The sequence below is a fragment of the Rhipicephalus microplus genome, chromosome 2 (assembly GCF_043290135.1).
Source record: "Rhipicephalus microplus isolate Deutch F79 chromosome 2, USDA_Rmic, whole genome shotgun sequence".
Classification (NCBI taxonomy): domain Eukaryota; kingdom Metazoa; phylum Arthropoda; class Arachnida; order Ixodida; family Ixodidae; genus Rhipicephalus; species Rhipicephalus microplus.
In genome coordinates, this window is record NC_134701.1 from 151430864 (window position 1) to 151458085 (window position 27222).

Below are 27222 nucleotides of genomic sequence, written 5' to 3' on the forward strand. Positions count from 1 at the left end.
CCATGGAGTGAATGACGATGAGAGATGCAAAGCATCCGTCCGTCCATCCATGCTTCAATACATCTGACTTTTCGTGCTTCCGTCCGTCGGTGCATCTATGCTTCTGTCTCTGCATCCGTGAGTCAGTCCGTGTGTCTCTCTGCCTGTCTGTCCGTGTATGCTTCCAGGTGTGCGTCTCTTCGTCCATCCGTTCCTGCTTCGGTCCGTCCGTGCGTCTCTTTGTCTGCCCATCCATGCTTACGTCCTTCCATGCTTCTGTCCATCCCTGCTTTCATACGTCTAATCGGGCGTTCATCCAATCTTCTGTCCGTCCGTGCATCCCTCCGGCTGTCTGTCCGTCTTTTCGTGTATCTGTGCGTCCATTCATGCGTGCTTCTGTGCGTGCCTCAGTCCGCCCGTACTTCCGTTCATCCACCTGTCCATGCGTCCGTGAGTCTGCCTGTGCCTCTGTCCATCCATTGTCAGTCTATCTGTCATTCTATACGTCCGTCTGTCTATCACTCATACTAGCACAACCTACCTGCTGAGAGTCATTCAACTAGGTGGTTACGAACCGGTCACAAACAAACCTGCATGGACACCCCACGGCTTTAGAAAGCGGACCTTAGAAAAATCAGAGCTTATTTATGGAGTGAGTGATGATGAGTGCGACGAAGCGTCCATCCATCCGTACATGCGTCGTCTGTTTTTTCATCTGTGCTTCCGTCCATCCGTTCGTTCTAGCTTTCGTCCTTGTGTCTGTCCACGTGTCCACCTGTGCGTGCGACCATCCTTGCCTGCATCCTTCTTTCTGTCTGTCTGTCTGTCTGTATGTCTGTCTGTCCGTCCGTCCGTCCGTCCGTCCGTCTTTTCCTGTGTCTGTCTATCCGTCTTTCTCTCTGTTCTTCTGTGCATCTGTCTACCTGTGTTTCTGTGTCTCGGTCCATCCATTTCCCGTCACTCACGCTAACGCTAACTGTGGAGTGAGGCATACAAATAGGTAATTACGAACCAGTTACGAACGTGCATGAACAACTCCATGGCTTAGAGCTTCGCCCCTAAAGGTGGATACCGATTTAGAGAAGGTACTCAGAGCACAAGGCCGTGCCATGGGCCTCACAATTGATGAGACCATGTTGACAAAAATTATGCTGTGAACGAATTGATTGATTGATTGATTGATATGTGGGGTTTAACGTCCCAAAACCACTATATGATTATGAGAGACGCCGTAGTGGAGGGTTCCGGAAATTTAGACCACCTGGGGTTCTTTAACGTGCACCCAAATCTGAGCACACGGGCCTACAACATTTCCGCCTCCATCGGAACTGCAGCCGCCGCAGTCGGGACTCGAACCCGCGCCCTGCGGGTCAGCAGCCGAGTACCTTAGCCTTTAGACCACCACGGCGGGGCTGCTGTGAACGAGTTCACGACGAGTCAGCGCGGAGATCGTAACGATGAACGATCCTCATTCACTAGCAAGTGAATTGAAGTGTGTTCATAAAACGTGGTTTACGATTTTGAGTACGTGGTACTCATATATGGGAGAGCAAAAAGTGGTTCCGTGAGCCTCACTCTCGATGAGGTGTATGAAGACTTATCACTAAATTGTGTTTAGAAAAAGTGGGTAACGAGTTAGAGTACCAGGTACTCTACTATGGAAGGGTTTAAAGCCGTCCCATGGGCCGCACATTTGGTGAGGCCCGCTTTGTGTTTAGGTAAAAATTACTGTAACAAACGCGAATAACAATAACAGAACAATTTCTTCTTAGACATATTCTAACGATGATGACACAACAGACGTCATTTACATGTGTTTAGAAAAAGTGCGTAACGATTTAGAGTACTTACCAGTACTCTACTATGGGAGAGCGTAAAGCCGTCCCACATGATGGATTACCAGGTATACTCGGCGACAGCTTTTCTTGACAGCACTGTGGAAGCTATATAGCCGAACCGCCTGCATGCGCACGCGCCAGGAAATAGTACCTATTTTATTTTCTGATTCTAATAGCTACTTGGCCCGAATAAATAAAACTTTCTTCATTATAAGGATGGAACAAGTATGGGACGCTGTTCATGGAAAAGAAGTTATCGTGCGCCTTAGTTTTTTTTTCTTTTTTTTTCTTGCACGGCACTACGTTTTCCGCATGCCGGCTGAGTCTGCTGCTTGCTCTTGCAGCGGCGAACACAGACAGCATCGGCCGTGGAAAAGCTACTCATCGTTGGGACGCGCCGTCTTTTATACATCATGCATCGAACTTTCCAGCCTTATCACTGGTGGCGGCGCAAGCTCTGAAATAAGCTTCACTGTTCGCGTCTTGCGCGCAATCTTAACAACGATCTACAACAATTGTGAGGCTTCTCGAACACTGAGGCGCAGTCTGCGCCGATCATTGCTGACAGCCTTTGAGGGCGTAAACCGAATACAGCAAAACTGAAACAAGACAGGCCCGTGGCCGGATCGTGCCGCAACCGGCCTTCCATTTCGCCTGTACCAGGGCTCAATACCGTAAACGTTAACATTCGATCACGTGTGGTGGTGGTGGTGGTGGTTGAAACATATTTATTTATTTAATTACATGAAATTTTCTGCGGAGAAGCTCCGAGTAGTCGGACATGCTTGGCTTGCGGTGGGGGGGCCCTTAGTCCAGGGCTCCGCTTGCAGCAGCCGCTCTGCGGGCCCGGTTGATCAGACTCAATTGATCTTCCAGTTTCTCGCTGGCCAGCAGCTCCTCCCATCGCTCCGCTGTTGGATTTTGTACTGGTTGTAAGGCTGTAATGGCCTGACACTCCCACGTGACGTGGTACAGAGTGGCTTTAGCTGAACACCATGGGCAGAGAGGAAAGTATGCCGAGGGGTGCATTTTACTCAGGATGTGCAAATTTGGAAACGTGCCGGTTTGAATTTGCCTCCAGCTGACCGATTCCTCTTTATTTAGTGTTCGGTGTGGTAGCGAATAAGCTTTCCTAAGTCCTCTGTAATGGTTTAGGATGGCCGAATAGTCGCAAGGGACCGGAACGAGTTCCTGGGGAGCGGGGTTGGAAGGTGCTCGGCTCGCATACCCTCAAGCTACCCTATCCGCTGCCTGATTCCTCTCCAGTCCCATGTGGCCTGGAGTCCATATAATCCGATGCCAAATTCTGAGTGGATGTGTAATGGAATGCTCGCCAGTGTCTGTAACGCTCATGATGACTCTGAGAGCGGGTTGGCTGATGCGCCCCTGTAGGTAGTTGCGGAAAGCTGCTTGAGAGTCCGTGAGAACTGTCAGCGACCTTCGTTGTCTGTAGCCGAGAGCGAGAGCGAGCGCGATGGCAGTTTCTTCAGCATCGGTGATGTTGCGGCATCGCACGGAAGCGCTGGTACGTTCTGTGAGTGTGTGGTCCACGACTGTGGCTACAGCCTTATTGTTTGCATGGTCGTAGTTGGCAGCGTCAACATAGTACGTAGTGTTTTTGTGTGCATAAGTTTGCTCGAGGGCTTCCACTCTGGCTTCCCTCCGGCCCTGATGTAGTCGGGGATCCATATTGCGGGGGATGGGAGCGACCTCATAAGTGGCACGAAGTTGGTCCGGAATGGGCTTGCGACGAGCTGCGTCGTGAAACTGGCTGATGTAGCCGAGGCGTAGGAGCAGGTCACGGCCTGTGGGTGTTTGCCTGAGCCGTTGCAGTTGTGTGGCGAGTTGCGCTTCACAAAGTTCTTCAAAGGTGTTGTGTAGGCCCAACGCGAGGAGCTTGCTAGAAGGAGTACCCGGTGGTAGCTTGAGTGCCGCTTTGTAGGCCTTGCGGAGCATTGCATCTACTTGGCCCTGTTCGCTCTTGGTGAGGCGTTGGTAGGGCAAACTGTATGTCACCCTACTGACCACGAGGCTACGTATGAGTTTCAGGGTGTCCTCCTCACGCATGCCATGGCGACGAGTGGCTACCCGAGATATCATTCGGGCCACTTGCAGTGTAGTGGTGCGGAGAAGGGAAAGTGTGTGATTCACATGGCGGTTCGACTGTACCCACATGCCGAATATTCGAATGGTGGATTTCTCTGGGATTTGTTTGCCAGCAAGGACAACCTGGAGGCGGGAGCCTTGGTTGGTCTGCGTCGATGGTGGGAGCTTGCGTCGATCACGTGTATCTGGGCTGAACACCGTATATACCGTATATACTGGGCTGAACACGGAACCTAAACTTCACTGTTATAAAGGCTGAATAATGCTGGGAAAACGTTCTGAACAACGGAAAATTTTATACTTACCAGTATATAAACAGCACAGTAACTAGCTGCATGTATACACTCTCATGAAAGTTTAACTCTGACGTTCCCATTTTGTATGCATACATTTTGCTAAACACACTAGCGCAGCGAACAAGCGAAAACCGAAACTGGAACCGAAATCGGCTGCAAGCTGCCGGACTACTTGCGTAGTAACACAAATGTGTGGAGGCCCCGCCTCCGTAGCCTTCGCTCCAATGTCAAGAAAAGGGGGGGGGGGGGTAGAAAAAGAGGAAAACGATTTAGAGCACAGGGCACTCTACTATGGGAGAGCTTAAAGCCGTCCCGATCGCACACGAGCAAACACCGAAAGCTGTCGCCGAGTATAGTAATTTCTCGCTGAAAAAACGAATTGTAACAGTGGCTATGTTGCGCATGTCACTCTACGTCTCCTCCCAACATGTGACAGGTACATTCGATTTACGAAATATGCCACCGCATCTGATTCTAGCTTGATTTTATTTTCAGTGACATATTTGTGTACGACTTCAACTTGAGCATATCACTTTTATTTGAGGATTTATCGTGTTGGACATTCAAAGAAAGCAGAGGCTCTGGTGCATGCCTGCGAAATTGTACAGAAAACTGCACCCCGGGTGAGACTTTGAAAACAAAACTACCAGATTCCACCTACAGTGACAATCGATCATATTGCGAAGCTTGAACGAGGAAGGCTTATATGTCATTTTAAAATCAGCACAACGTTATGAGGCGGAGGTAAATTACGCCGCGCATAACTTCCGTGTCATGATTACGATGTTTGGACGTGTCGTTTACCTTCGTCATTTATTCGCACCACCTGATATCAAATTTGGTATATGTGGAACTAGCGAAATGGCCTCTAGCGTGCTAAGAGGGTAGCATGTAGTCAAGTTTTACAAGAAACGCATGCCATGATTATCATGTTTGGACGTGTCATTTAACTTCGTCGTCTATTCATGTCACGTAATACCCAATTTAATATATGTTGAACTAGCAAAGCAGCAGTGAGCGCGCTGTGAGCGTAGCATATAGTCATGTTTTACAAGACACGCATATCATGATTATGATGTTTGAACATTTCATTTACATTCATCGTTCACACACGTCACGTAACATGAAACTTGCATATCTGGAACTAGTGAAACGGCCGAGAACACCGTATATATATTTAGTCATGATTTATATGGCACCCCTATTAAGATTATCATATGTCATTCTCCTTCGTAGTCTATTCACGTCCTGTGACACCATATTAGGTATATGTGGAGCTAACGAAACGGCCGCACAGCCATCAACAGAGTGGTATGTTGCCATGTTCTTACATGACACGCGTGTCATGATTATCATGTTTGCATCCGTCGTGTACCTTCGTCATCCATTGACGTAACGTAACACCAAAGTTGGTAAAGTGCAGCTAGCGAAATGGCCGCTAGCGCATCATGAGCGTGGCATGTAGTCATGTAGTTACAAGACACGCATCTCATGATTGTCATGTTTGCATGAGTTACATACCGTCATCGTCGATTAACGTCCCATAATACCAAAATTGCTATATGTAAAGCTAGCAAAACAGCAGCGAGAAATTCATGAAGGGCCAAATCTACTTCGACGGAATGTTCAGGCGCATGCATGCTGGGCGCAGTGGCGTTACGCTGCAGAAACACGCCAGGCGTGATGCACGCGACCACCGTCTGTCGGCGGGACCAAACGGCAGCAGGCGGGAAATGCGACATGCTGCATTTCGTGCCAACTTCGTTACCCAGTCCGCACTGCGTCTACCTATCACAGGTACGCCTGGCGCATTCAAACGCGCATCCGTAAAAGCGACGCAGCGCGTCGAGTGCCTGCGAATACAGGGCAGGCAATTTGGTGCCTGGCGTGTCATCGCCGGCGTGACGCGACGAAATGAACGCTGGCACGCCAGCACACTGGGTCACGTTGAAGTGTAGTGACGTCATGAGTGTGGCAGGTAGTCATGCTATCACATGATATTCATCTCATGATTCTCATGTTTGCACCAGTCAGATACCTTCGTCATCCATTCACGTGACCTAATACCAAACTTCGCTTATGCAATTCTAGCAAAACGGCCGCGAGCGCATCATGAGTGTGGCATGTAGTCATGTTGTTACATGATACGCATGTGATGATTATTATGTTTGAACGTGTCATTTGGCTTCATCATCCATTCACGTCCCGTGTTTCCGAATTGCTATATGCGAAACTAGCGAAATGGTCTGTGAGCGCATCATGCGCGTGGCATGCAGTCATGTTGTTACATGACATTCATGTCATGATTTTCATGTTACAGTCTGTTGCTTGTGTTTGCCCTGCAGTCACGTCATTCTACACCAGTTTGGTAACATGTCATGTGAACGAAACCAGCGCAAGAGCAGCAAGACCACGAAATGTAAATCATGACATTCATGACATACACTCATGATTTTCGTGCTATGACTGGTAACTTATGCTCGACCTACAGTCACGTTATGCCATACCAACTTTGGTATCGATATTATTATCGAAACGGCCAGGGGAGCTAAAACTGATAGGCGGCCAAATATATAGATAGATAGATAGATAGATAGATAGATAGATAGATTGATAGATAGATAGATAGATAGATAGATAGATAGATAGATAGATAGATAGATAGATAGATAGATAGATAGATAGATAGATAGATAGATAGATAGATACGCTCACAGTTACTGAAGTTCGGTAAGAAACGTTTCAAGTTTAATAAAAAACTCCCAAGCATTTCCTCGATGGTGAACATTAAGTGCGAATGCATGGGGTGATGCTATGAGGGGGAGTAAAGTTAAAATTCGTTGGCTTTCGCCAATGAGTTAACGTAAACTTCCCCGTGTGATCACATTGCGATTCCCAGGAACCATTAGACCCTCTCGGGAAATCTTGGTGACTTTTCGCGTATATGTGAGAATAAATTCGCAATATAATGATGTTTATGTCCGCAGCTCGCTCCGCCCGCTTGCGCTCGGCATCACGGGCCCTTCGCCACGCTGCTTTGGCTTCAACCAATGCGACATCTTCAACGACACGTGCAATGCTGGCATTCGGTGGCGTTGTACTCGTGGTTGGAGGTATCGCAGTCGAGGTTGATGCCTGCCATGGATCCATACCTATGACGTCTTGCCGATCTCGAGCAAGTCGTGGCTGCGTGGGCGCGCGCAGCCACGGAGTGGAGGGCGGAGCGCCCGCAATCACGTGGTGTGTGACGTCGCTGCGCCGTTGCTATGAACGCTCCTCTTCGCTCCTCGCGCTGTTGCTAGGGGAGAGGAGGAGGCGCATCTTGGACGGCGGATTCAGGGTCTTTCAAAAAGTGCATTCGCACTTAATAATTATTCCACCTCACTGTCCGATTCCATTTGAGCCTTCAGCGTCATTCGAAGCTATAGATATTTCTTGGTACTGAAGAGAAAGCTACGGGGGCAAAGCTTGTGCACATATAAATATAGTACTACGCGAAGTAGACCATTTGGGCACGTGTTTCATAACGCAATGGAAAGTTACGCGGTTGCACCATCAGCCGTTCATGTAGACGCAGACGCCACTTAGCGTTTGAGGTGCATGTAAGAATTGGCAGATCCCACGTGCAGTAGGAACCGATGATATGCAAAGCAGGAATGAGGAAGGTTGATATGTCACTTTAGAATCAGCCCAACGTTACCACGTGGAGGTAAATGATGCCGTACATGACTTTCGTTTCATGATTATGAAGTTTGAATGTGTCGTTTACCTTAGGCATCAACTCACGTCACGTGATACTAGATTTAGTATATGTGTAGCTAGCGAAACGCCCGCGAGCATGCTATGAGCATGGTATGTTGACATGTTCTTACATGACACGCGTGTGAGGATTATCCTGTTTGCACCATTCATAAATTTTGCCATCCATTGACGTTGCGTAGCACCGAATTTCATATATGTGGAGCTAGCAAAACGGCCACCAGCGCATCATGAAGACCCCGATATACCGCAAGGTAGCGTTGACGCACGCCCTGCTGCGGTGGTCTAGTGGCTAAGGTACTCGGCTGCGGACCCGTAGGTTGCGGACTCAAATTCCGGCTCTGGCGGCTGCATTTCCGATGGAGGCGGAAATGTTGTAGGTCCGTGTGCTCATATGTGGGTGCACTTTCAAGAACCCCAGGTGGTAGAAATTTTCGGAGCCCTCCACTACGACGTCTCTCATAATCATATGGTGGTTTCGGGACGTTAAGCTCCACATATCAATCAATCAAGCGTTGACGCACGCGCAAACTGGGCACAGCGATGCAACGTTAGCTATACGCGTGCACTCTATATTCTGGCGCCAGATGCGACTGGCATGGCCCGACGGCAACTGGCGCGGAATGCAACATGCTGCATTTCGTGCCGATGCGTTACCCAGACAACACCGCGTCTCTCTCTTTTCATGACGGAGGGACGCCGGACGCGCTGAAACGTGCATGCGTCAAAGCAACGCAGCGCGGCGCGCACCTGCGAGTATATGGCAGGACTGGTACCTCGTCTTGCAACGCCAGCATGACGCAACGAAATGAACGCCGGTGAGCACGCGTGCCGCGTCACGTCAAAATGTATTGGCGCTTTGAGTGTGGCATGAAGTCATGTTCTCACATAACACACATTTTATGATTGTCATGTTTGCACCAGTCACATATCTTCGTCAATCATTGACGTCACGCAATGCCAAGTTTCGCAAATGTGAAACTAGTGAAAGGTCCGTGAGCGCATCATGAGTGTGGCATATAGTCATGTTGTTACATGACACGCATGTCGTAATTGTCATGTTTCCATGTGCCATTTATCTATGTGGTCTGTTCGCATCGACTAATACCGAGTTTGATACATGCGAAGCTAGCGAAACGGCCGCCAGCGCATCATGAGCGTAGCATATGGTCATTTTGTTGCATGACACGCGTGAAATGTTTATCTTGTTTGCACCAGTCTCATACCTTCGTCATCAATTCATGCTGCGTAATACGAAATTTTGTAAGAGTAAAGATAGTGAAAGGGCTGCCAGCGCATTATGAGCGTCGCATGTATTCATGTTGTTACGTGACAGGCATCGCATGATTATCATGTTTGCACCAGTCACATACCTTTGTGATCCATTCACGCACCATAATACCAAATTTGGTATATGGGATGCTAGCAAAACGGCCGCGAGAGTATCATGAGCATGGCATGTTGTCTTAAATGACACGTATGTTACGATTTTCATGTTAGAGTCTGTCACTTGTGTTCGCCATGAATGATGTTATAACATACCAGTTTTGCAACATGCCATGTGTACGAAACCACTGCAAGAGCGGCACGACCATGAAGTGTGAATCATGATATTCATTACATACACGTCATGATTTTCATGTTTTGACTAGTCAAATATGTTCTTAACACAGTAATGTTATGCCGTATCATGCTTTGTATCGATACCATAATCGAAACGGCCAGAAGAGCTAAGTGTAGGCGGCTGGATAGATAGATAGATAGATAAATAGATAGATAGATAGTTAAATGGATAGATAGATAGATAGATAGATAGATAGATAGATAGATAGATAGATAGATAGATAGATAGATAGATAGATACGCTGAAAGTCGCCGAAGTTCACTAAGATATGCCATCGGCCATATTTTGTTTTATGCTCCGGTTCTCGTTCGATCGCTAAGATATGCTTTGCATTTAAAAGGCGGGACTTTTTCTGGAGAGTGGGGCGAAGCATTCGTCTGTCCATTTCTTCTTGCCTCCGTCCGTCCATGCATTAGTCTGTGTGACCGTCCATGCATCCATCCACCCGTCCGTGTGTGTGTCTGTTCGAGCGTCCGTCCCTGCGTTCATCCATGCATCCACCCCTGCGTCCGTTGATGCGTTCATTCATGCATTTGTCTGTGTGTCCATTCGTTCATCTATTCAACATTCCAAGTACCACCATCTCGCATCTTTTATCCTATATTCCCCATATACAAGCACCGCCATCCAGCGGAATTTCCAAGACTATATGAGAGGTGGCACGCACACACTTTCTTACGGCTTGCGCTTCGGGTCTACTTCCCACCTTTAACCACCTCGAGTTCATGGGATATACTAGTTCACTGTATTTATGGCACTGCGGCCCAACGCTCGCTAAACCTTTCTAAAACAAAGGAGGTTACGCCTAGCGAGTAAAACTTAGCAACCTTTTCCTTTCAGATAGTGCTCAATATACATTTCAATGGCTGCTGATGAGAAATGAGAGACAGGATAATTCAGCTTTTACTTTCTTACGGCTTGCACTTCGCATCTACATCCCACCTTTAACCACCTCGAGTTCATTCATGGTATATAATAGTTCATTGTATTCATGGCACTGCGTGTCAACGCTCGCTAAACTTTTGTAAAACTAAGGAGGTTACACCCAGCGAGTATAACGTAGCAACCCTTTCTTGTTAGATAGTGCTCAATGCACATGCTAATGGCTGTGAAAGGGGATCGCAGCATGCGCCTTACCTAAGAGCCGAATGCTCCTGTCTCTCATTCCCTATTAGCAGCCATTGGCATGTACATTGAGCACTATTTTTTTATTTTTCAACAACGCACAAAAGGGGGAGGCGCTGCGGTCACCGAGGTGAATGGACGCTCTTCACGTCGGCTCCATTCTCATAGAATGATTTTGCAGCGAATACAGCCAGGCACCACTCGGATTTATCTACCATCTGATTCTTCTCGTCACCGAGAATCCGAAGAGACCATATTCTAAGGTGGGTGATCATTTTCGAGATTTTACGACCGAAAAGCACCCCCCACCAAGCAGCGTCTACTATTCCTATGACCGGCGCTCCGCGTCGACTGGGGCGGCCTCACGATAGCCAGGCCTCGGCATTCGCGCCATACAGGCCGTAATCATCAATAATGGAGGTATCGCAGCAGAATAAAGACGCCACCCAATGGAGAGACGAAGACGTCACCCAACAGGAAGATGACACAGGCAACGGGTGGACAGAAGTTCGAAACAGAAAACGAGCGAAGAAAGGTAGCCAGGAACGCCGCGGTAGCCCTGCCCTACCAGAACACCTAGAACGCACGGTGGAAATCTAATATCCCGGATAACCAGAGCCAGCAAAATGCCAAGACTGCCGACAGGCGACTTCAAGATAGTTATAAGGCCAAGAGGAAAACTGCAGCTTTCCAAGCTCAGCTTAACGGAGCAAGACAAAGCTGTGTATGAAGCGGCCGAGATCCCTTATAAGGAAAGAGAGACGGACACGATTTGTCCGAATAATTTTCAGAACATCTTGGTTGTTAGCACCCCAAACCAAGACCATGCAGACAAGTACCAAGGCATCAAGCACATCAAAGCGAACGACAAGTTGTATGAGGTGGGAGCATACGAGACGGCCCCGGAACTCACTGCCAAAGGTGTAATCAAAGGAGTTCCTTTGAACGAAACCCCACGGGACATCACCGCAGCTAGTATTACAGCCCGAACTCCTACGGCGATCGCAGCCAAACGTCTTGGCAACACCAAGACAGTGGTAGTCCTTTTTGACGGCAGCAGAGTCCCGACGCACGTTATGTACAGAAGAGTGCTCACACGCTGTTCACTATACATGAAACAAGTTGACTTTTGCAAACAATGCAACAGACTTGGCCACAGGAGTGACGTGTGTTGGAGGCCAAACGACAAGCTATGTGCGGGTTGTGGAGCACCTGATCCGAGCGAGGACCACCACTGTCAGCCACGATGTCAGCTGTGCGGCAAGGATCATCCCACGGCTGGCAAACTCTGCAAGGCCAAGTTCAAGACACCCTTCATCGTAAAAACACGCCAGTGGTTCCGACAACTTCAAGAGACGCTCGAGGAGAACTACCCCCCTATCACCAAGCCAACTGAACGCGGGAGGTCCAAATTCCGGATGAGGGCAACGCCTGGGTCCCAATCAAGGTCCTGGTCCTGTGCAACGCCCCGCGGCCACACCACCCAGTCTCCGGGACCAAGAAGGCGCACTACATCCCGTTCCAGATCCCGGTCTAAGCCAAAGGGTAGCAATGGCCATCAAGGGAACCCGGCATTCACGGTGAGCTGGTCAGACGTGGCTAAAGAGACGCGCCCTGAGCCTTCGGGGGAGACTGCGCATAAAGTCAGTGATATAGCGGTGCTGAAAAAAAAACGCTGAGCTTAGAGAATTGATATCACAACTCACTCGAGAAATTTAGTCTTAAAAACTGCACAAATAGATTTTCTACTCAAATGCGTTCCGCGGCCCAAGAGCGCCTCGAAGAAATGCCAGATAACCGAATGGACGAGGACAGTACCCCGCCACCTCTTAAAAGGAAAGCTCAGGTGTCTAATGACAAAACTACGGCGCAAACCTCGAAAATTATTCAAAGATTGTCCAAAATACGGAAACCAGTTAAGGAACACGCAAAGGCAACCAACAGCCTCTCGCTTGCAATATCCATGATCATGAATAGACTAGATAAACTCGAAGCTAACGTAGCCAATCTCAACCCTAGGACACTTCCGGTACTTCCAGCTACCAACCTTCCGATAAGCACTGAATTGGAAATTCACACTTATCTCAGGGCACCACATCAGTGGCTATATCAACTAATTTCATGAGGCCTGCCTCCTTTCACCCTGTTCCCTCTTCGATAGCCAACTCAAAATAGGGAAGCCCAGAAAAGGGACTTAATTATTTGGCAGTGGAATTGCAGGAGCTATGAGGGGAAAAGAGCAGTCTTGCAACAACACCTTAGAGCCAGAACGGAACCAGATGTTCTAATTTTGCAGGAAACCCATGCTTTAGCTAAGCTACCGGGATATCAGCCGATCGGCCCCTCAACAGGGGATATTAGAACACTAACCACTCTAGTAAGGAAGGGACTCGTTGCAATCCGCCACGACACCCGAGCCGCCTCTATCCGGACCCCGCACGCGGTTTGGAGAAAGCGGACGAACGACTGCTACGCCGCCTGCAGTCGAACACCTTTATCGGTCCGGCGGTCGCCGGGCACTTTTCCGGAAATCAATGGCACCTGCTCGACCTGTCATGTCCTCGCCGACACATATCACGTTGTAGCATCATGCCCAGTTAATCCCGTCTCTTTCTCATCCCCTTTTCCTATCCCAACTAGAGAGGCTTGGGAGGAGCACCTGCTCGGCTGCTATACCTTGGCTGCACAACGCTCCTTGGTGGAGCGCACACGGGCAGCTTCCAGCTCCACTGGCGTCCCGGAATAGGGTCTTGCCACTCTAGCACGCCGATGGGTCCCGTCGGCACTCTCTAGTAGACTTTTTCTGAAATAAATATTTTTTACCACCACCACCACCACCACCGCATCACAGAAATTGTGCATATACTCGTACAACTTGCCCCTAAAAGAAAAAAATCTCCGAGCATATTTATTCTGAATTTGTACAGCAATCCCACACGCAAACGACAACGCTTCCTTCTTCTTTTTAAGAAGGCCGTAGATATAGCGGGACCCAATCCACTCGTCATAGGTGGCGACTTTAACGCTCCACACAGTGCTTGGCGATATGGATACACAAGAGCCAAAAGAAAAACGCTATGGCAAGATATTCAAGAATAGGCTTAACTCTCATCCCTAACCCCGACTCCCCTACAAGTATGGGAACTGGGCTTGCAAGAGACACCGTTCCAGACATAACATTAGTTCGTAACGCGGGGACTGTTAATGGAAAAACACAATCGATGATCTGGGGAGTGATCATCGAATAATAGAAATCAGGATAGAAACCATTGCTGCCGCAAAAATTCAGAGACAGATTAGATGGACTGACTGGGATAAGTTTCGGAAAGTCGGAAACGCAAAAAAACAAGACCCTATCAGGAATATAGAAGATTGGATCAAAGATGTCAATAACGACGTGAGCGAGGCAACGCGAAGTATCACTTCAAGTCCACCCCTAGAGCAGATTGATAGCCGTCTCGCACACATGTGAGAGGCCAAGCAATCACTGCAGAATAGATGGCGGGGACAGAGGCACAACAGGCCCTTGCGCAAGCGCATAGCCAAGCTGAACAAACAGATCGAAGAACATTGTAAGCAGCTAAGCAAACAGCAATGGGACCAAGTTTGTAATAGTCTCGATGGCCAAATGAATGCTGGTTGGACATGGCGCATGCTCAAACACTTGCTAGACCCAGATAACACCAAATCAGCACAGAAGCAAACCTTGCGTAAACTGGTGCACCAGTATAACGGTAGTGAGGAGAACTTTATCGCTGAGGCTAGCAACACGTACATTCCAGCCATGCCTGTCATAGAGCACGGACCATATTCCGGAGGCCCAAACGAGCTGTTAGATGAGGAGTTTACTGTGGCGGAAATGAGGGCCACGCTACTGAAGCTAAACACCAAATCTGCACCGGGACCAGACGGGATCACAAACAGAACACTACGGAACATTGATGACCAAGCCATAGGGAACATCACACAATATATTAACGAGTGCTGGACCGAGGGCACTATACCAGAACAATGGAAAAAAGCTAAAGTAATCCTCATACCCAAGCCCGGGATAACCCCCGATCTATCATATTTACGCCCCATATCACTAACGTCTAGTGCTGGGAAGCTGATGGAACACGCTTTTCTAGACAGAATCAACACTTATCTTAAGGAGAACAAAATCTACCCAGATTACATGTTGGGGCTCCGCACACGGCTCTCCACGCAAGACGCCATGCTGCAAATTAAGCAGCAGATTCTAGACAACAAAACAAGAGCTACCCCGGCGATCTTAGGGTTAGACCTTGAAAAAGCCTTCGACAAAGCATCGCATACGGCTATCTTACATCAGATCTGCCAATTAAGCTTAGGATCAAGAGCGTATAACTATGTCAAGGACTTCCTAACAGACAGAACGGCATCTATTGTAATGGGAGAACTGAGATCTGAGGAAAGGCTTATGGGCAGTGCTGGTACCCCGCAGGGTTCAGTCATATCTCCAATGCTGTTTAATGTCATAATGATAGGACTCCCGGCGCGGCTGAACTCAATATACGGAATACATCATTCTATATATGCAGATGATATCACCATCTGGGCGTGTGAAGGTAGTGATGGAGAGATAGAGCAGAGTATACAGGAGGCCGTCACCACTATTGAGGAGTATCTTGATGATACTGGCCCCCAGTGCTCGCCAGATAAATCCGAACTTCTCCTCTATCACCCCACGCTTAAAGGCAGGCCACCCAAGGGATACAACCGGGACCGTGCTTACGAAGAGATCCAAATTCACACCAAAAACAGCAGGACTATTCCTATAGTGCAACAAATCAGAGTCCTTGGACTCATCATGGAGTCTAAGGGTACAAACGGTGAAACCGTCAAGAGGTTAGTAACCAAAGTCACCAACGCAATACGGCTAATCAAGAGAGTCACCATCAAACACCAAGGAATGAAAGAGGCTAACGTCATCAGGCTTATTTATTCATTCGCCATAAGTCACCATATATACGTAGCGGCGTATCTAAACTGGTATACAGCCGAAAAACTCAAAATCAAGGCACTCATTCGAAAGGCGTACAAACAAGCTTTGGGCCTTCCAGATAGCACCAGCAACGAAAAACTGTTTTAACAGGGCTTACATAACACTTTAGAGGAGCTGATAGAAGCGCAACAGATTGCCCAGTTGGAGAGGCTAGCCAGCACGCGCACAGGACGGAGTATCCGTGACAAGTTGGGGATAAATTACCATAGGCAACAAGGAAGTAAATTGTCGGTTTTAAAGGTAATCAGGGAAAAGATCCAGGTCCGCAATCTGCCCAAAAACATGCACCCCGAATTTAATCAGGGCAGAAGAGAAAGGCGCGCTAGAACTCTGCTTAAGGCCTATGGTAGAGACAAGGAAGCGTTGTTCGTAGACACAGCGGAGTACCCTAGTCACAAATTCTACGTTGTGGCAGTAATAAACACCGACCGCAAATGCGTAAACGCGTGCTCCATACGCTCGGATAATTCAGAAATCGCGGAAGAGGTGGCTATTGCACAGGCCATAATTTCCCTAAAGTGTAGGTATGTCATAAGTGACTCACAGTCAGCAATCCGTAACTATGCACGAGGAAGAATATCTCCCGAGGCAGCCAACATATTCATCCGCAAGGCAAATCTCATATCATCCGAGGAATTCGAAGAAGGGTATATTATATGGTTCCCAGCCCACACCCCGTGTGCGTAGCTCATTCCGAACCTCAACGAGGAGGCTCACCGCGTAGTGCGAGGTCTCACTTACCGCACTCGCAATGGAGCTTCACATGAGGTACTGAAAGGAGATGAGTGGTGGGAGAGGAACAGAAGGTTTAGGTTCTGTGACATTATCCAATTCTACCAAAAGTCGAGGCGCAGATTTCCACCACCTAGCTCCATATTAGACAGATCTCAGAAGGTTGACTGGAGGCGACTTCAAACTAGAACATTTCCCAACCCGAAACACCTAAATCGCATCTACCCCGAACTATACCCAGATGACTCGTGTAAACTATGTAGCATGAGATGCGCCTCCCTAGAGCATATGTTATGGGAATGCACACAGATACAGGGCGCCAATGCAGTCTCTCCAGAACAGCTTGGGGCGCGGGGGAGAGCCGCGCTGATCAGCTCAGATCGGACAGATAAAGTATGGGCTATCCAGCGAGCACGGGAGGCGGCTGAGAGACACGGTCTCTCCACCGCCCCTGGTGTGGCTTAGGCCCACGCCTCAATCCGCTGGTTAAATAAAGTTTGCTCACTCACTCAACGCACAAAGGAAATCTTTCACCGGCACCGCCTTGGAGGTCAAAATGTTATACTTGTTACATTCTACAACGGCTACGAGGGACGAACGGGAGCCGTTATAAAAACCTTCACTTCTAAAATGCAAAGTCTCAACTAATGAATTCACTACGACTATCCAAATTGCGGGAGCTGCGTCCTGTCTCAAGTAGCTCCACGTACGAAATAGAGGGGGAACATTTATATTTCACGGTGAAATTACGGGTGCTGTTGTGTATCTACGTTCACTGGTAGTAGGATGCCCACAATTTGGCTCTGTAGCTTTCGCTTCATTGCCAAGAAAAGTTGTCGCCGAGTATAACAAGATCGCAACGTGAGATACATAGCATGCCCTGGAACAGGGGCGGAGCATGCCATGCGACACAACATTTTGAGATGGGTCGCTTACTTCATTTCTGTCTAAGCGTGGGCTACCCCGCACGCGTTATGCCCCAGCAACCCCCGATTAGATTTAGGAGTGAAGCATCCTGGGGCCAACGCTTGTCGGTTGGTGCCCGCCAAAAAACGGTGCAACACCAGGTGAAATGGCAAATAAATGTTTAGAAGATCAAAATAAGTGGTCACACTACCCTAAAGACGCCGCTTTTTAGTACCTATCTATGAAAACATATGACGAAAAAGGGTTAACAGAATAATATCAATCATAATTGTGGCCAAATATGAAACACCTACAAGCATGAACTCTTCATACTATTTGGCAAATTCAACGTACTTATTATGAACCTCAACATGTAGTTTTGTTGTCGACTCTATACGTGACCTCATGTCAGTCATTTTATGGGGCCAAACTTCCATTTGCAGGGATATGCATGGATACAAAAATTTGGTTACGAAGAAATTCACCCCTTTTTGACTGGTCACCAACACACGTACACAAGCAGCTTAGTTTCTGCCGTGATAACGTTGTGAGCAATACACTTCCAAAGGTATAAAAGTACCAGCACTTACCTTAGAAATGAGAAACAAAGCAAACTGCTTTTTAATAACTACAGAGGCTAGAAAATTTGAAATGTCGCGTTTAGCCCCATATCTCGTTTCATCCCACCCTAGCCTGATCAATATAAGTGACTAACGTAGTGCACAGCAGAGTTAAATGTATTTCTGGTATGCTGGGCTCTGCTTATTTTTTGGACACACTGCAAGGTACTTGGGGTGTAGCTAGTACAGGAATTTGCAAAAGAATGCAAGGGCAATGACGTCACGTATTCTCTACGAACAAATGGTACTGCATCAGTCCGTCATTCGGTCCCCACATGCGGGGAAGTTGTGTGAACTGAGTGGGAACGTCTATCGCCATATCATCTTCAATATATAAATAAAGATTGAAGGGCTCTTCCTTGCTTTGACCAATTATGGATACTTTGGTAGTGTAATGAAAGGTCCAGTTACCTACACCCGGCCTCTTCGTAGTTATCCTTTGTTCTCAGAGCCCCACTGCTGCCAGAACTCTGAACCACCGCGAGATGCCGCACCAAATTAATGACGTCATGCCTGACTTTTCTGCACAGGTCATGTGACAACCCTACATCGCACATTGATCGGAAGTTCTGCGACTGTTCGCTTTGAGATATGAATTTGTGCTATGGCGTTGGGTCATCGAGCTTCATGTGACCGGCGTGGACTGTCAAAAAGTATTATTGCCCTGCTTGATTGTTAAAAGCACAGCCTATCTAAAATATTTTTTTGAGAAAGCAATGCAGGCCTTGGAAGGCAGAGCATGAGTGGGCACCTGAGAACCCTTTCATAGTGAATACTCATTTGCCCTGGTAAATGTGATAACGTGGCTCTAAGTGCGCCCTTTTTGTGTTGTGCCCAGCATGCCTTTCTAAAATATTCATGATTGCAACTGCGTGAAAATTTGGCTGAACAATAGAGGTTTGTCTCTACAGGCTGGACGGCTTAGTGGACTGGGTTTGTTTGCTCATTTTGATAAATGCAAACGTATTCTTCTAAACGAAAGGGGTGCGTAGAGGTGGAGCACTTGGATATATTTTAATTTCTCCTTTCTTGAGGTTGCAATATATTGTGATATTATGATGTACCAGAGTGTGCATAAGACAATGAATGACCATTAAATTACGTGGCAGGTCAATATTATTTTTTTAGGAAATCGAATATTCTGCAGTTCAATAATCAAGTTGCGTAGCACGTGAGCATCAGTACAGACTAAGCGTTTTATTAAGCTACTATCTCTGTGTACAGCCTAATAGCAGTCATCCCTCGTCTGCAAAGGTACTCGTAATTGCGCACTAAGTGTAAAAACGTGTTTGACTTACTTGCATTTTGTTCAAACCTAACATGTGTAGCAGACTTCACTTCACTGGAGGACTTGTGTATGATCGAGAAGCTTCCTTGCATTTTGGTTGAGGCAGTGCAAGAAGCAACTGAAATATCTAAACTTACTGTAGAAGAAAAGATGTCATAATTGAGAACCAGCCATGAGGAATTACCTATAATATATGTACTCATTCCTTTACTAAAAGCAGAAGTAATCATTGAAAATATAGCGTGTTCTTTGTGTACGCGTTAACATCAAAGCATTTTTTCATATGCAAAACATATTAGGGTGTAAGTGTCGTTTAACACAAAATTCAAATGGAGTCATTCAGTAAATAGTTCTAACGACAATGTGAGTCGTTTCTTCGAATCGCTAAACGCACAGGACAAGGTTCCTAGGACGAAGACATCGAGTGAACAATTTTCTGCCTCAGCTTTAACTACGCATCCGTTGTAGAACGTCAATTGTCTATTGCGTTGTCAGCTACAGTTATTTTGTATCCGTGTTTACTTAACTTACTTTCTTATACAACGAATGACAGCGAAGTATTTGTACTTTCTTACGCTCCAAGCTCTTATCATCTCTTCAATCTACTTCCCCCGAGCCTTTGAAGAAAGTACTGAACAGGCAAATGAAAAGAAATTGACAAAAATATACAACGCGAGAAACGACAACCTGATCGAAGCTCAGATATGCCGGTCGCATTCCAACTTACAAACTACGCACGTAGAACACTGTAAAAGGCAATATATAATGCGCTCCACGAGATGGAGGAAAGACGCCATGATCATTTCGATAGTGCCTATATTTTTATTGACCCTCGAGTAGCCGTGCAGCGGTACATACGTGTCCGATTTTTTAGATATTCTACCAATTTCTTAGTTTACGAAATCTTTTTTCCCTCAAATATTCTTTCTCTCCCCATGAGAACAAGCATTATGGACTTCTCACCATTTTCTCGTGCCCCTAGATATCGCAGGAAGCACCCGATAGCTTCACTTTTATAGATCACGAGGCATTAAATTTGCACATGAATGCACAAACACCAACAGAAGCAGCTTCCCTGTCGTGTTATGGGACAGAAGCCACCATGCAATGTATGAGATTCACACAAACCTCTATATACGAGTGGTGGGGTATAAATATAGTGATGCATATACCCCAATTGACTGAAAAGCGGAACACTTCGGCGTCAGCTTGTGTCTAAGTGCTTTTCTGGATAATATGTTTATTCAGTAAGCAAATGATGGTTATTAGATAACTATAACGTAAAGCCTCTGTGGCCTTGCTTTGTTCAAAAAATTTGAAGGCCAGCACGGTGAACTGTAGGAATTGCCACGCGAATAATTTATTCAGTGCGGTTCACCACATTTCTACGCTTAGTGTCAACCACCGTTCTCCGCTCCCTATAATAAAGAACAAATTGACGTCTTTTTGTTCAATGCTGATAATATAAGCCCGATATTTAAAGTAAACGCACAACACTCACGCATCCGTTTGTTGTTTGAGTGGCTGATTTTAGCTAGAATTTGCAAATCGCAGTAGAGTTTCTCTACGGAGCACTAATATTAGGTGTGCAAGAGTACACAAAACCGTTTTCTATTGACTGCCTTCTGCTGTAGGAAGCCTCGTCGGGTTGGCGTTGAGGTTATGGCGCTAAAAGGATAACACCAAAGCCGCCGGACCGAATCCCGGCAGCGGCGGCTACATTATAGTTGGAGGCAAACACATCTGACGGCTCTGTATGGTTAGATTTAGGTGCATTGGTAAGAATCCTCAGGTTTTAAAATTTCCAGATCCTTGCATTACGGCGTTTCTGATAATCATATCGTGATTTCGGAACGTTCAGAACCAGATAATATTAGTATTGTGTGGTAGTAATTATAAGTGCGCACTTTATATGAAAAATGCCTTCCCAAATTGTGGCTTTTTTTACAGCGCATTTGCTTCTGCTCCAGAGGGTGCTCTTTTTACGCCGGAAGCATCGAGCAGGCATTAATCTTGAAAGTTAATTACTGAAAGCTATAACTCTAAGTTGAAATATACGTTCACTGCACGTCATTCATTATTGATAGTAATGCTCACTTATTCATTTTTTCTCTTCTGATTGCTTCAGCGCTGAGATTTCTATCTATTTTTCTTCCAAAAATCCTTGCTGGCGGACAGAACAGTGCATGGAGGAAAGCTGGGATGACTTCACTGACAGTGCCATTTCCGTTCTCAATTTCCTACTCCACTCCCTGAACCACAATTACTCGGCCTCTTTAAATGTTTCTTTCGTAACGTCACGCATTTTAGCCACTGTCAGAGCTGTGCCATCGCTTTCAAGTTATTTGCACTGCGGCCATCAGGAGGAGGGTTCATTCAATCTCTTTCAACACGAGCAAAAACTGTAAACACATGAAATACACATAAGGTGGTCAAACCAAACCAAGCGTCAAACCAAGACAGAGGTTTAGTGTTTCCTTGACACTTTTTCTCATTGTTTTCTTTTGCTGAATAAAACCTACAGCTGTCGATTTTTAACTAGCACAATGTATGGTCATTGTGCTTAAATTATTACGTGACGTGTGCTCGGCAAGAGGTACTCCTCAGGCACGTAGCCAGAATTTTTTTGTGAGGAGGGAGGGGGGCGAAACTTTAATTTTGGGGCGTGAACCCCCTCAAAATACATGCTTATTGCTCTCTATGCCTTGGCAAAAAAATCGGGGGGGGGGGGGACGTGCCCTGTTTTCCAGCGCCTGGCTACGCCCCTGGGAGTCCTACTTCAATAGTAGGGACATCAATTTAGACATTTCGCGCGCAAAACCGGTGACGAAAATTCTGAAGTTACGAAGACAAGAACTTCATCGCATGACCACATATTGTGTTTTTTTCAAACATAGCTATAAATGTGTGATATGATCATTGGCGTGAAATTCTTTTAAGATATCTAAAGATATACCCAAGACCAGAGCCTTCACATCATGTGCAGTACTTAGAAACTGTAATTTGCGTCATTAAAGCCAATTTCGTCAATCTTCCTTTGAGAAAACCACATTGTGTTGTCAACATGAGCGAGTGTTGGTCTAAGGAACTGCATATTGCGTGTCATAATTTTTTCCAAGCCATTTGAAAATACCGGTAAATTGAAATTGGCCTAAAATGGTTAAGGTTGTTTTCTTTCCCCCCTTGTAGATTGCAACTACCTTTGCAATTTGCAAATCATTTGAAAAGCAGCTTTGTCCTATGCGTAAGTTACAACCTTCTGCCTGAAATTGGCGCCAGTACGTCTATATCAATTATAATTGGCCTAATTTTCACATAATTAGCATCACGTGACTTTGAATTGAAGGCTGTGAAATACATTTTTATTTTTATTTTCAGTTGTGAGAAAAAATGCCATGCTCTCAGTTAAGATTGCGGTGTTACGGATCGAGGGAATGATTATTGTGTTACAACGTCTTGACCCTTCAGCAGCAATAAAAGTATCAATTCGAATATTTAAAAGATCTAGCCCGTGTTCACAAGCCTGCTGCCAACGTTAGTTGCAACAGTGTCTCCTAAAAACCTGTTCAGCCGTTTCCACAACAGAGTAGAATTGTCTACTAGATCGTTAAATTAGGCTTGATACTTCTTTTCTTTCGTGCTTTTTACTTTGACATTGAACATAGTTCGAAACACCTTGAAGGCCTCATATTTATCAACACCTCTAATTTTCACACATTACCAGTGCTCGTAGTTTTTGAAGTTTGTCTGCTTGTGAATGTAAGCGGTTATCCAAAGCTTTCGAGATTGGTTTGACATTGCGACTTTGATCTCGGGAAAACGTTCTTGATAGATAGATTTAAAATTCAAAGTAAATGCTCGATACATGCTGTCTGCATCAGTACAGAATAGTTTGATTCCAGTCATAATTCTGAACCTTTATTAAAGAAGTTGTACCAACTATCTGTAATATTTTGCACAAGCACAGGGCCGAGTACCCCCGCTTTCCATTATTTCCCGCAAAATCAAAAACGAAGATGGGAAGATGGTCACTAAAAGCTCACAGAAGTGTTTCGCTTGATAAAACTCCACTGGAAGCGTTAGTAATAAAAACATCAAGTAGAATTTCTGTTCTATCAGTGATACGAGTTGGCTTATCAATAGCATTGATAAAGCCACCAGATGTAACGATTGAATAAAAGTCACTACTAATAGACAACATGTTCAGGTTACCACTGCGAAAGAGTAAATATTTGTTTTAGGAGACAAATTCTAACATTTTCTAAAAAATGAACAAATAGTTGACAGTGAGCCTTTGGAGGCCGGTAGACCACCGATATATTGTCGGGGCTGTTTTGTACCGTCAGTATCTCGTAATCATTGGTTGAAATAGTGAATTTCTCTTGAACTTGCATTTTGTGAGCCAGTTCTAAAGAAATATTTCACTCTTATAACTAACATATAAAGTAAAAAAAGCGCCTAGATCTCTCTTGAGGTGCATTTAATTTATTAGTGATGTCCTGCATCATGGACTAAAAGCGTGTCATAATTCATAACTAACTAACTCATAATGCTTGAGTTAAAAACGCCGTTACTACTTTTTTGCTCATCTTTCCAATAACTCGTAACAATAACAGAAGAGAAGACCCTTTCTAGCGATAGGATATATTTATAACTCTGCAATGGTTTTGATTGCAAAGAGACCGAATGGAGAAGTGTTTTGAGACTAGAAGTATACTGTTGTTTTGTGCTCTGGCTTTCACTGGGTGAAGCAATTGAAGGCATCGTTATTACTGGGTCACACATCACAAACACTTCCACAGCAATATTTTCACTTCAGATTGCTTCAGCGCTGAGATTTCTTTTCATTTTTCTTCTAAACATTATTGCTGGTGGACAAAACAGTGCGTCGAGGAAAGCTCGGATGACTCCGCTGTCAGTGTCATTTTCATTCTCAATTCTCTCAACTCAACTCGGTTCTCTGAACCACAATTGCTCAGCCTCTTTATATTTTTCTTTCTTAATGTGACGCGTTTGAGCCACTGTCACAGCCGCGCTTCACTTTGAAGTTATTTTCACTGTGGCCACCAAGAGCAGGGTCCATTCAAGCTCTTTCAACACAAGCGAAAACTGTAAACACTTTAAAAAAGCATGAGATGGTGAACACAAGCGTTTTGAGACACGGCTTCAGTGTTTTCTTGGCACTCTTTGTCATTGTTTTCTTCTACTGAATGGAACCTACGGCTGTCGATGTGTCACTAGCACAATGTATGGCCATTGGTTGTGGTTCAATTATTACGTGACGCGTGCTCCGCAAGACGGACTCCTCTAGCGCGTAGCCAGTAATTTCTTTCGGTGAGGGGGGGGAGGCACTTCAATTTCAGAAAGGGCACCCCCTTATTATAGCCATTATCGCTCTCTATGCCATGGCGAAAAAAATTCTGGGAAGGGGGAGGGCACGTGTTTGGTGTGCCACCTTCTGGCTACGCCCCTGGGACTCGTCATTCAATAGTAGGGACATTCATTTAGACTTTTCGCGTGCTAAACCCGTGACATCAGTATGAGGCAAGTAAGTCACATGCACCGGTACATCCTAGATTACATCTATTAAATTGTTTAAGGGTTCTCGAAAACTAGGTGAGCAGCCGTTTTTTTTTCATTTACCTTGTTCACATTGCAGGCACAGCTGCAGCAATTTGATCTTGCCTGCTCCTTTCTATTATAGGTGCGCGACACCATATCTGGTAGGTAATGTAAATCTTTTTCAAGATTGTGCTTCGTTGTAATGATTGAAGTGCAACAAGAGACAAGATGCGTGAAGAAACAAAGGCGACCGCTGAACTTAGATTCAAAGTTTATTTTGAAAAAAAAAACAGAACATGAAGAAAACGACACGTGAACGAAAGATAGCAAACCAATAGTTGCAGAAAACGAAAATGAGATATCAGCCTACGTCACTTTGCATGATCATGCGTGCGGAGCAAACAGCGAACATCTTTTTCCGTCAAGGCAATTGATGGGATGCTCACGTAGTCATTGCCAAGTCTCGCGATTTTTGCTGCCTTGTTTACTTCACGCGTTACTGAAGCACGCCAGCGCAACACTACTGAATCCCTTTAGGACAGCGGTTTATACTGAGGAGTGTCACACGTACTACAAAGAAGGGTTAAGTTCTCGCTGTTTATTTGGTGAACGTTATTACTGTGTTCGCGCACATCGCAAGTACAGAAGGAACCGGGTTTCCAGGTAAAGCATTGAAAACGCTACACAGAATTTGAACAGAGTAGGATATAGAGCATACTGCTTACACGCGGAAGGCTGCATGTCAGTGAAATATATAAACTGGCCGATACGTGAACGACCGGTTGTCCAGACACAGTAATAACGTTTGCCAAACAAATTGCCCTTAAGTAATTGCGTGCTTAGCTAGGTAAGTATTCTGAAAAAAAAGTCGCAGTTGCCAGCTTTAGGATGGAATTTCGCACTTTGCATAGATCATTGACTTCTCCTATTTTCCTGATGCTTTATAAAATGGGATCTGCACATTTTTGTGTGAAGCTTAATACTAGAAAAATGAGTTGATTTAATTACTCAGAATGATTGGTAAAGTTTGCGAAGCAATAGTTTTTTTTTCAATATTGTTTACAAACAAACTTCAAGTGCTGCAGTATTCCAAAATGCCTAACAAAATATACCCGTTAGCTTTGCAAAGCCTGTGTAGTTACAGTGCTTTCAGCTATTATGGACAAAACTGCAACCCTCGGCCCTGAGTTCATGGCATGTTAAATAAATATGCGCAGAATGACAATCAACTGTTTGAACGCGCACACTTGCGCACTATATCGTTGTATTTCTCCGGTACATGAAACTGCTTTTATAATGGTAGAGTTGGATTTCGCCACAGATTAGGTAAAGTGTCGCTGCACGGAACGTGCATGACCGATCCAGGTATGTGGTAAATTGAGCTGACTAACTGGTTTATTGAGGCGACTCTATGATAACTATCCGAAGAGGCACTGCATGATGGTGCAAGATGATTCCCGCTCTAGCACATGGAGAAGCTCATTGGTATGTTACTGTTGAGTATCGTTGTTTTGTCTTTCGTAGAAAATTTCTCCTACCTACATATTTGACAATGTACTAAACCACTTGACGTCCTAACTCACCACAGCATGTATCCTAGGAATTGAGCGGGGCTTCATAGTTAGTAAGGAGAAAATTTTAAGTGTCTTTAGCTGCTCCCAAGAGAGCTCAGAGCTCTATTTGACGAAAATAAGGATGTAAAAATTTTAAAAAAGTGCTTGACCAGGTGGTTATTGAAGAGGCATAGCATGGTAGAAAAAAAAGTCAAATGTAGGCATAAAATCTTGAAATTTAAATGCGTGAATGAGCTCGCTATTCACTCTTTCATCGCTTCAGAGGTGACAGTCCTGGAACGACATCACCGTTCGAAGAAATACTGTTCGCCAATGACTCGAGAGGGTCCCTCGAGAAATCTTGGGCGTCTTACGGGAGTCTCGTCACCTAGTACTGGAACGCGTTCGAGAGGAACCCCAAAGAAGGCATAACACACTTCTTCTAGCTTTTTCTTTTAGCTTGTTTTTTTTTTGCTCGAAAGGTTTTACTGTGTCCAGTATCCTTTTCCACACGTGCACATGGGAGATTGTTCTAATAAAGATAGACATATGACGTCTCCTCCTATTATAAATGGGTTGCTTTCAAGGCTATGCGAGGCAGCTGCACCAAGAAACATCAAAGCTTTAGGAGACTGCAAGCCTGATAGGTAGGCCGGAAAATTTTTAAACTTCTGCTCTGCTCAGCCACGACCTTGCCGATCAACTGTGGGCCGTCCGGCAAGCCCAGGATGCCGCCCGGGTCCAAGGACTCGAGGCCGTCACCTAGGCCGGGGTGCTTGTAGCCCCACCCCGCTCAATGACGCCGGAC